Source organism: Chondrus crispus, genomic scaffold, assembly GCF_000350225.1.
Source record: "Chondrus crispus Stackhouse genomic scaffold, scaffold_130, whole genome shotgun sequence".
NCBI classification, from domain to species: Eukaryota; Rhodophyta; class Florideophyceae; order Gigartinales; family Gigartinaceae; genus Chondrus; species Chondrus crispus.
The window spans coordinates 93,508-105,128 of NW_005178991.1; positions in this window are offsets into that span (position 1 = coordinate 93,508).

Here is an 11,621-nt window from a genome sequence, read left to right on the forward strand (position 1 = left end):
CGAATCCCCGCCAATACAGATCCCAAAAGCAATACGCGATGCGTAGACTGCGGTGAACTCGGCCACTGGAAAATGACCTCGAATGTAAGACACGCAGAGACTCTAAGCATATACGATTCGATGCGGACAGAGTGAATAATGGGTATTCTAAACCTAGCAGTCAGTATTTTCAGTAAAGGGGTTAGCGAAGCTCCGCGCTGACCCCAATCCGATTCTAGATGAAGTAGCTCCGACCTCATGGGGTGGCATTGACGATGCTACCTACCTCTGCGATACTCTTTGGAAAAGACTCAATCTCAATCCCCCACTTAGCAACCAGTTCCTTGGCTGGGGCAACGATTGGATCATCTCATGCCGAATTGGAGGAAAATGACGCAGACTCCGGCATCGCCCTCCGCAACACATTCCTGTCGATCACCGACTTTGATGAAGCCCTCGACGCTCTGCCTTTACGCCGTGAGAAGGCAGCTCAACTCACGAGTGCCCTCACGACGGAGGACGTTCAAGCGACTTTATCCACGGTTGCAACCTGCGTCCATCTATACTTTCAAAGTATCGCCAAGGTCGTCAGGGACGTCACGCATGGATTTCGTCAAGCGATAAACCTCCACGGCACTACGCCCTTCCGACGGGTTCAATCCGTCGCAGAACGAAGATATGCTAGTCATGTCGCCCGTCTCCTCTTCTTCACCCGTCAGACACGGGACGCCGACTTTTCCCGTAATGAACAGACTTCCGTCGCGATCGACGCCTTCTTTCATGAGCCCAATCGCACATCTCTCCACGAGACCCCAGGTGAAAGTCTCTCCCACGCCTTACACAGTCGCCTTCACGATGCCATGAAAAGCTTGCTCTTCGTCCGGCTCAGGCATGTCGACCTCCTCACCAACTTGGCCGTTCGTAAGTTTGTTGTCGCCGCTACCGTCGTTGCAAGTACAGCCCCACTCTTCGCCAAGACTTCCCCGACCCTCAGACTCGCCGAAGCCAGTGACATGAGTCACATTCTTGCCGCCCTCCAATACGCTGTTTCCGTGACAGCGATTCAAGAACTCCGCCGAGTAGCAGAAACGCCCCTTCCGGCCCCCCACCTCCACGAGAGCCACCAAGATCCAGCTGCTGCCATCATCGCAACCGTCGATCAAGATGCCAACACTGCCGCTACATTCATACGAAAAACTTTGGATATCATCATGCGAATCATAAAACATGAGGAAGGTCTAATCTCTTTCGCCGTCTGTGCCATTCACAAGCAAGACCCTTGTGGCATCATCAAATCTCACCACCTATCCATGCCTCTTTTGGGGACGATCATCACAAACCAACACAAGACTTTCGAGAAGTTCTTCTACGAACACTGTCTTCTGGGGGCCGAGCTTCCTCCTGATTTCCAACGACTCGTTTTATCTCTGCGTGACAACCCCACGAACCGCGCTCCTGGATTTTCCTTTCTCTCCTCCCTCACTCACCACGCCTCCTGGGTGCAGGCCAACGTTTCCCATCTCCTCCATGCTCTAATGAATCCATCGTCCGATTTCCTCCATCGCACACCTTGCGTCCACCCCACATGTTCCTTTCCGCGCAGGGTTCCTACACAAGACGAGGCATCCGGTCTTGGCCCATCCCCTACCTCTACTGCTTCCTCTGGCCAAGACCGAGAAATTCAAGTCGCTGGTGTTCGAATGACGAAAACAGGAGTCTTGCAGTTTCTCGCTCATTGCCAAATCATCCGAGACTCCCTACTTGCTATGATGCATTTTTCGTCCGGATCTCCCTGTCGAGCAACCGAGATATGCACTTATAGGCTACAAAATGGGGAGAACAACATCCGGAACATCTTCATCGGCCACCACTCCGAAATTTTGTTCAACCCTGGCTACTGCAAGTCAAGGGCCGCGCTCGGTTACAACCGCACGGTGTACCGATTTCCCGACAAGCAAACTTCGTTCCGAATGATCTCATACTTGTCGGTCATTCGCCCCTTGGAATGCGAAATGGTCAGAGCTCTCCATGGTGACGAAGCCATGAGAACCCATTGGACATTTTTATTCGCCAACAACGGCCAACACTTCTCACCCGCACGTGTCACAAAGGTCATCAGGACTGCGCTGCAATCCAGGAGCATTCACATCTCCTTCAAGGATTACAGGCAGTTCACCAGTGGAATGGTTCCGCTTATATGTCAGAATAAGCTCCACAACAGCATGAATGACATATTGGCAAAACGCACCACAGCCGGACACCAACAAGCTGCGCATACCTCCTCTATCGCTCACAAACACTACGGACGAACTACCCCGCTAATGCCCGACTGTCCCGTCGCTACGCTAACAAAGTAACGGCAATTCTCCCATGCATGGCACCGCCATCTGAAGCTGCCGTCATTTTATAGTGACCGCGCTTCTTCACAACCGCTCCCCCTCCAAAATTCACAGCAACCCCAGTCTCGAGTGACCTAGCTATCCCACCATGAGCCGCGGCCTGTCTTCCAGGTTCATCCACCGAAGCCCCTCCTTCATGCTCTCAAGGGAAGCACAGCAAACGAACTGCAACAACTGCAGCCAAACCCCTCTGCTCTCAAATTCCCCAACAATTTCTCTGTAGGGTACCACCCAAATCACAGTATTCGCCTCGATAACCCCCCGAACCATATCCTCCCTTCCCTCGTCAGGCCTCTACTGTCCGCTCTCAAAAAGGCCACACGTTCTAAATCTGCGGAATTCATGTCTCAAACGCAGTTTGCTGTCACAGCCACTGTGTCCGCGTCGCAGAACAACTCCCTCGTACTGATGCCCACCGCATCAGGCAAGTCTATGGCAGTCCTTCTACCAGCTTTCATGGAAAAGAATATCAAGTGCACTATCGTAGTCGTTCCCCTCCAGGCCCTTGTATCGGAGTACATGAGGCGCGCGACAAACTTCGCCCTACTCGCATCACATTGCGCGAATGGACAAGGATCGCTGGAATTTGCCGACCTCTACATCTTCACGGCCGAACAGTTGTCGCGGCCGTCCTTCAAAGAGCTGGTTGTTCGACTTATGGATACTAACAGGCTCGCTCGAGTAGTCATTGATGAGGCTCATTTCACAGCCATGTGGCAACATTTCTGCCCTGAATTGAAGTTTTTGCGTCGATCCCTTTCTATCATCCCAAAGTCAGTCCCTCGTGTACTCCTCAGTGCCACCGTCCCACCCTGCGAGAGAAGAATCATTCTAGAGCGCCACGGCATTAACACAGCCTTCCTTTTCTCAATGCCTTCTCAAAGAAGGAATCTCGAGTTTGTTGTTCATACCTTCAGTGACGACTCTGACCCGGGCCTAAACACTGGCACTCCTGAAGGCTCCTTTGCCACCGCACAAGAAGTCATGAAGATGAATGCAGTAAGCTTTCTGCATCAGCACTTCCTCGATTGCACCAACGCCCCAAAGCCGTTGCCCAAAATATATAGAATCATCGCTTTCTCCCTGACGCGCCAAGAAACAACTTCTCTCCACAAAGCCCTGACGGCCGCATATACACAAGGAAGTGTTGCCCACTCCAATCAACGCATCGCAGTCGAGCCGCTCATATATCATGCCGGCCTCACTAACGAAGCTCGCGAAAAGGCCCACAACGACTGGACAGCAAACGAAGAGCTCTACGACATCATAACAACCAAGGACCTCGTACCTTCAACTCTGTTCCGTATTGTGGTTTGTACGTCCGCCTTCGGTACCGGAATAGATGTTCCGGATATTCGAGCAACAGCTCATCTTGGCGCCGCAAGAAGCCTCGTCGACTTTGCACAGGAGAGTGGCCGGTCTGGACGCCACGGACACCACGCATTCGTCTTCGTCCTAAACTCGACCCAGTACAATAAGAGCTTCGAAACCTCCCTCTCAAAAAGGGCAACATTGACGAAAATGATCTCGCAGTAACGAACCGAAACGAGATGATGAATTGGGTCCTCAACACCACGGATTGCCGCAAAGATGCACTTTACACAGCCATGGATGGCCAAGTCTCTGGTGTCTGTCGCTTCGACAAGCACGCAGTCTGGTGCGATGTTTGCAAATCTATGTTCCCCTCCCAGCCAACTAATGCACCGCACACCCCTCAGAGTTCACAATTTCACACACCGGATACCTCTAGACCTTGGGATGCAAATTCGCAATCCCAGGCTCGGCAACATTCGCTTCCCATCACACCATCGCAATCGCAGTTGCCACCTCCACATCAAGATCAAAATCAAAACCATCTCGAGCCTCAACGGCAAAACCAAATCGGAGCCACCACATCCACGCAGCACAACCTCAATGAAATGCTTCTCTTGCTTTAGCAATCCGCTCCAACCAACCCCCCCAGCCCCTCCAGTTCGAAGAATCCTTAGCTTCTCCCCACAACAATCAAGTGAACGCTTGCTGCCTTCAGCATCACCTTCAATGCAGCAAGCACCATTTCCAGTCCGTCCACGGTCACTTCCGACGGCGTCACCATGTTTGAGGCAAGTCCTTTCGGGCAAACGGCTCCACCATCCCGAAGAAATTCATTCAAGAGCTTACGAACTTCTCCCAGCATGGTGCCCCAAACCCAACCTAATGTTCTCACAAACCCTTTCCCTTCCCCGTCACCACCCCTTTCGTTGCCATTTAGTCACTTCCAGGCAATTGACACCGAATCCACGGTTCATCTAGTAACTCAATTCCTCTTCCTAACCAAGACAACGTGTCTCTTATGCCACGCTTCTCCCCGCCGTTCCGGTACGGAACATCCTCAGAATGACTGTCCGTTCATGGAAAGAAGCTGCTATGCCTGTTTCTCTACGACCCATTTCGTCCCGTCTTGCCCCGTCCCAAGAAAAGTCCCTCTCAAGTGCTATGATTGCCGCCTCTCGCACTGCCTTGGCCAACCACTTCACCCCACATTCGGCCAATACGGTCGTTGCGATCTACGTCCTATGATATCACTCGCCTGGAACCTTTGGCGAATGAAGTCTTTCCAGCAACAGATCCCTAAAAACCTGTTCCCTTCCGAAATCCTTTGCCGCTCCAACTCTGTTCTCCGTGACCGCCCCGCCCGGGTCACTGAGAAGGACTTAGCCGTCATCTTCTCGGATGCATCCATAGAGTCCGCTGACGAGAATAACGACGATATGCCTTTGACAATATGGCTCCCACTGGCTTGGGCCATACATCAAGGTCTTCTCCAACTGGACTGCCAGTAGTTTTCTATATCCACATACTGCAGTATTAGGACCACATTTTCAATAAACTCTCAACGATAGAAAGCTTCAATCTTCTCGCAAACGGAACCATTCACATGTCACAGCGATCCTCACATTTCCATGTGCCCGTGCGATCACTACCCGCCGTTTTTGTTGAATCATTCATTTATACATCTTATACGTCGCGCCATATCCAACTGCTATGCTTACCAATTGTGCAGTTTTGCTGTTTCTCCACTACGCAAACAACCCCACAAAATTTACACTTGTGCTTTTGTAACGGCCATCTACTACAGAAGTAGCTGAAACAGAAAAGAAACGTGCAAACGCACCGTTCAGGCCCCTTGCGGGACGCGTCTTGCGAGTAGCCCTCTCCAAAGTATCATTCTCGCACCCTTCCAAAACGCATCGTTCTCGCGCCCCTCCAGAACGCATCATGGGCACACCCCTCCCGAACGCATCATTCTCGCACCCCCTTAGAACGCGTCGTGGGCGCATCCCTCTCGAACGTATCATTCTCGCACCCTTCCAAAACGCATTGTTCTCGCGCCCCTCCAGACTGCATCATGGGCGCCCCCCTCCCGAACGCATCAATCTCGCACCCCCTTAGAACGCGTCGTGGGCGCACCCCTCTCGAACGTATCATTCTGGCATCCCTCTAAAACGAATGATGAGCGCACCCCTATAGAACACATCACGAGCGCACCCCTCTCGAACGTAGCATTCTGGCACCCGTTCAAACGCATCATTCTTGCACCCCCGCAGCTCGCATCCTAGACGCACCCCTCCAGAACGCATCGTGCGCGCATCCCTCCCCAACGCATCGCTGACACACCCGTCCAAAATGCGTCGTTGAGGCAACGATCATCGAAACCTGCATACGGCGCTTTTCAATTTCGCGCAGTAAATAACTTAGAATGCTTTGATTTTCAGGACATAAATTACGCCGCCTTATTGTGTAATTCGTACATGCGCATTGCCACGATGTTAGTGCAGTATATAGCCCTGCCACTAAATCTGCCTGCTGTAATTGCCCCCCCAGCACGATACGTTTTGCGCATCTGACAATCTTGGCAGACGAGGGACATGATACGTGATAAAATATGGAATCAATAATATTGCTCATGCGCCTCTAATCGCACACGGCAAAAACTAGATTTTGCGCACTGAAATTTTATTGGCTGTGCGCCGCCGTCGGTAAACTTTTAGTGAGAAATTGCCAACAGCAATGTTGCAAATACAGCGCGTATGATAGTGCCGCCGTGTAAATCGGCCTAAAACGTATCGTCCCACCAGAAAACTGTCGCCGTTAAAACCGCCCGGCACGATACGTCTTGGGCCATATACCGTAGGCAGTACCAAAATCGCACATACGTCGAATCAGGCCTGGACGATACGTTTTTTGTCATTATGTATCGATCCTGACATGTGCCCAAAACGTATCGTCCGGCGGGAACTGACGCCAGAACTAAACATAGGGAAATATCGGCCAGTTGATCAGCTAAAGCATCAATGTTCGTTTCGAGTGGAGGCAAGCGAGCTTTTGAACGCATCACGACCTTTTTCGATCCAACTTGACCTCTCGGCTCGTACATGCCTTGCCCGCTCCCCGACGCGTTGTAGCGCGAATTGCTCAAGGAGTTCGCCGCCGCTTGAAAGGCGCACCGCCCAGACCAGAAGTCCATGATCACATCGAATAGGGCCTTGTAAGTCTTTGCACCTCGATAGATGGCAAACTGGGCCAACTTGAGATGTTCCATCACGGCGTTGCGAAGTAGTCCGAACTTCGCGTCGTCGTTGAATCTTGCCTTCTAGTAGAGACCGTCTGAGTTTCGAAGGGACCCACTGAGATCCCCGAAAGAAAGGCGAGCGGCCATGGCATCCTAAATAACATCTTCAGGTGATTTAACAGGGGCGAACCGCTCGACCAAGGCCTTCTTGACCTTCTGGTAGTCAGAGCCATCTGCACTGGTATCTCCGTTCTTGACAAAGGCTTGATAAAAGAAGTCGAATGCATCTCCCTCGAGGTAGCTAAGGAGTTCAGATGCCCTTTCTTTGTCCGACTTGCCCGAGGTGGCAACATTCTCGAAGACGAAGAAGAACATGTGGATGTCGGCCTGCTTCGATCCGTCAAACTGTGACAAGGAGCCGTCTTCTTTACCGCCCCTCCACAAGATTAGCACGTTGGCCGCCGAATGGCGCGTGCGTAGGGGGAGGGGTAGATGGGTAGAAACGGGTTTATTTTATTTCTTTCTTGTTCTGTGCTGTGCTGTCTTCTTATACGCAAGAAAAGGCAGCCTAAACTCGGAGGTACAATCGCCTTTTGTGCGGGGATTTCTCACGTGTACACATGACACACCTGCGCACCAATTGTTGAACTTCTTTTTTTGGTTTTTGTCCTGGGGTTTGTCCTTGGGGTTTGTCCTTGGGGTTTGTCCTTGACAGTAGCTAAGAAATCCGTCCCGACAACTAGCTAGGATATCGTGAAACGAACTGGTGAAGCCAGGACGAAGTTCCGGTTCCACGAGTTCGGTTTCAAGTTATTTACTTCCCTCAACCGGTATCAAACGGGCCCGAGCTCACGACACAGGCCGCTGAACTATTTAGTGTCTCTAGGCGCCACACAAACACATCGACCCGACTTTGATCCGTCCACCGTTCGGGGTTACGTTGCCACGTGTATTTAACAAGTGAGACACAACTATGACGGACCATCATTAAGCGCTGTGAGAAGGGAGCTAATCGGTGAGCTTGGTGCAGTCCAACGGTTGGCCGCATTCCTTGCATTGCGAGCAGGCACAGGTACGGGCTGCGCAAAATGCAACCATCTGTGTCATTTTCTTGTCGCATCCTCCCCTCTCAAACCGCCTAATGATGTGATGGTCCTGGTGATGTCCACCGTTCTCGCCTTGTGAGTTTCGACGTTAAACACACTTGGCAACGAAACCCCGGACGTTGGACAGATCAAAGTCAGGTCGGTGTGCTTGTGTGGCGCCATGAGACACTAAATAGTTCAGCGGCCTGTGTCGTCAGCGGTCCACTAGACCTTTGTTACAAATATCCGGGAACTCCTGAAAGAGCCAACCGTTTGCAAAAAAAAGAATCCTAAAACGGTTATGCCGAGGTGTATCAACATTTACTGATATTTTCAACAAATTTATGATATGTTACAATTGGACACAGTAGTGCGCAACTACATGGCAAATTTCAGAGATGACCCGTATTGCGCGGCCACACAATTCTCACAAAAGAGACGAAGTGATTTCGGAAATGGCGCCCAAAATGGGCAATATGTGGGCTTCCCCGCCAAAACCCGACACCCAACAAAGGCCATCACGGTCGCAACTCCCCATCCCCCTCACCCCCACACCCCATCCCTCCCCAACACCCCATCCCTCCCACCCGCAACTCCCCATCCCGCCTACTTCCCACTCCCCATCTCCCTCAAAAGATGGCCTCAATTACCGTCGACAGAGCCAAGAATTCCCTACAAATTCTTGCCGAACTTGCCATCGAGCGTCAAAATGAGTTGCAAAACTACAGTGATCCGATTCATCCTCCCTCCGCTGACGATAATGGCACGGATGCACCCATTTTCGATCAGTACTACAACGCCCACGGCTCGCAAGGTATTGTCGAAATGATCAACTTCGACCCATTGCAATTCCAAGGCATATGGGCTGGCTTTGAAAATTTCATTCTCGATCATTACAACAATGGTCGTGGTCGGAAGAGCACCGTCACGGCAAAAGACGTGTTGTTTATGACGATGACTGTCATGAAACACGGCGGTGACTGGGCATTTCTTGGAAACATGTTCAATTTCAAAGGCCCTACCATGGAGCGCATGATTTGGAATTTTGTTGATCTCGTTTGCGATGCGTTTTACGAATCTTACGTGGAGTATCATGCGAAAAAGTGGACAATGAAGGAGCTCGTGGCAAAGAAAAAATGTTTTTCTCACTACCCTATGGCGCGGTACGCTACTGATGTGACGTTTCAACCTTGCTTTCGCCCTTCCGGAAGCGTACAAGAGGGTAAGCGCTATTATAGCGGAAAAGCATAAGATGTACGGCTATAAGGTGGAGGTCTCCGTCTTGCCAATTGGAGTAGCCATCGGATTCAGTGATCATGAGCCTGGGTCTGTCTCTGACCTCGTTATGTTTCAACAGATGCAACCGTGGCACCGAACCAATTTGAAAAAGCAAAACGACGAAGACACATTGGAAGACGATGGGCCTTTGGGGGAAGAATTTAAGGACGCTTGGGCAGTGCTAGTTGACAAGGGTTACCAAGGCGATGCTGAGTTTTGCAGGGTTGTGCATCCCAGCAAAAAACCACACAATGGTGCTCTATCCCCTGCTCAAAATTCAACAAATCGGCACATTTCAAGCGACCGTATCATCGTGGATAATTATTTCGGGCGCCTTTGTGGCGCATGGAAAGTACTTGGGAAAAAGTGGAAGTGGGCGGAAGCTAGGTACGACAGTGTTTTTCGCTTGTGTGTCGCACTGACAAATTTTCATGTCAACTGCAATCCATTGCGGCCTGATGATGGGGCGATGTTTAGGCAAATTGCTAATCGTTGGTACTCTATTGGGGTGTCCCGACATGAAAAGAGACGTACTGTGCAGCGCAATTATCGCGAAAAGCGACAGCGTCGTATGAATGTAATGTTTCGTGCGTCTACCGTTCCGCAGTACCCAGATCGTCAGCCAATCTATGACGACCTACAGTTGTAAGGTTAGCACGGCGGCGTTTGGCAGTGTTGTCGGCTTTGCGTAATTGCTTTGTCTTTTTATGACTTAGTCATCATTTTAGAAGGATATGAGTAGATTTGATGACGCTATATCACCTGATGAGCACCCAGTCTGTACGATTATGGCACGTTAAATGCACCATCACTAAGCCGTTGAGCACTCGTCGCCCATTTGCACTTAAGACCTACTGGATACTGGTTGAGGGGGAAAGTGAAAAACTTGAAACCGGACTTTGTCCCGGTTTCACGTGGTCGAAAGTGAAGGGCAGGTTGATACTTTTCGCAGAGATATTAGTGCTATTGGATCGTTGGGCAGCCAATCACCGCACACGAGTTCGGAATGTTCAGCCTGGCGATCTTCAACCTGGCGATGAACGGCAACGGCAGTCGGCTTTTATCGGGGTCGTGCGATGGTACAGTGCGGCTGTGTATGATCTGTGAGAGTAAGACGCCTAGCCGTCGTCGACTCAAGGAGACGACGGCTGGACCTTTTAGTCAAGTCTGTCACATAGCATTACAGGGCCACTGTGTAAGCACAGTGGTCTCTATTCCTGATGGCAGGGCAGCCGGCTCAACAAGCGCGTGATATGTGGATTACCGCCATTGCAAATCGGCAACTTCCTGATGACACGCCTCGTGCAATGGTGGTGGGGAGCAAGCCATCAGCGCATGTTGAGTCGGTCGCGAAGGTTTGTAAACAGCTGTTTCCTCAGCGGTTTTGTCATGATGTCTGCCAGCATATGGCGCGTTGGTACGTGCAGAAGAGTGATGTGATTTTGTTTGATATGTTCTCTCAGATAGTGATGCTTGATGTCTTTGAATTTGCGGCGTTTTGTAGAAGCGGTCTTCTGAGCGACCTTGATGGCAGAGAGGTTGTCCATATAGACGGGTACACGTCCCTGTGGCTGGCCAAGAAATTGAAACAGCCTGCGAAACCATTGTGTATACTGTACGGCGGAAGATCCGGATATATATTCCGCCTCGCAAGTGGACAGGGCCTGGACTTTCTGCTTTTGAGAACCCCATGCTACTGGCGTGTTGTTGTAGAAGTGAATTTCGCCGGATATCGACTTGCTGTTCTTGGTATGACCAGCGTAGTCCGCATCAGCGTACGACTTGAAATGATGACGGTTTTCTTGTTTCACAGGACTGTACACGAGGCCTAGATTCCGAGTACTTTGGATGTAGCGTAGCAAGTTTTTTAAAATGTTCCAATGTCGTTGCGTCGGATCGTGGGCTGCGCAGCTGAGGCGATTGACCGCGAACGTGAGGTCCGGTCTTGTACAGTCGGTGAGATACCGAAGCTCCCCCAACACTTCTTGGTACTTTCCTTTCTGTTTTGGGATGTGCTTGTCCTCCTCACAAGGCCCGTGATACTGCGCTCCATCCACGTGTGGCGAATTGCGGCTGTTACATTCTGTCATGCGCATCATAGATAGAGCCTTTGCCGCATAATTTGGCTGGGGTATCTTGATGCCGCCGTCTGTCTGTTTTTCAATTGTCCATCCGAGGTATGAGGACGGGAATCCCAAGCGTTTGACGTTGCCAGGATATTTGACCGCGAGGGCGGTGGCTAGCCAATCTAAGAGGTGGCGTGAGGTGGCGGCGACGAGGATGCCATCTATGGTGAGTGCTATGATGATGTATTCATTGGCGGTGTGT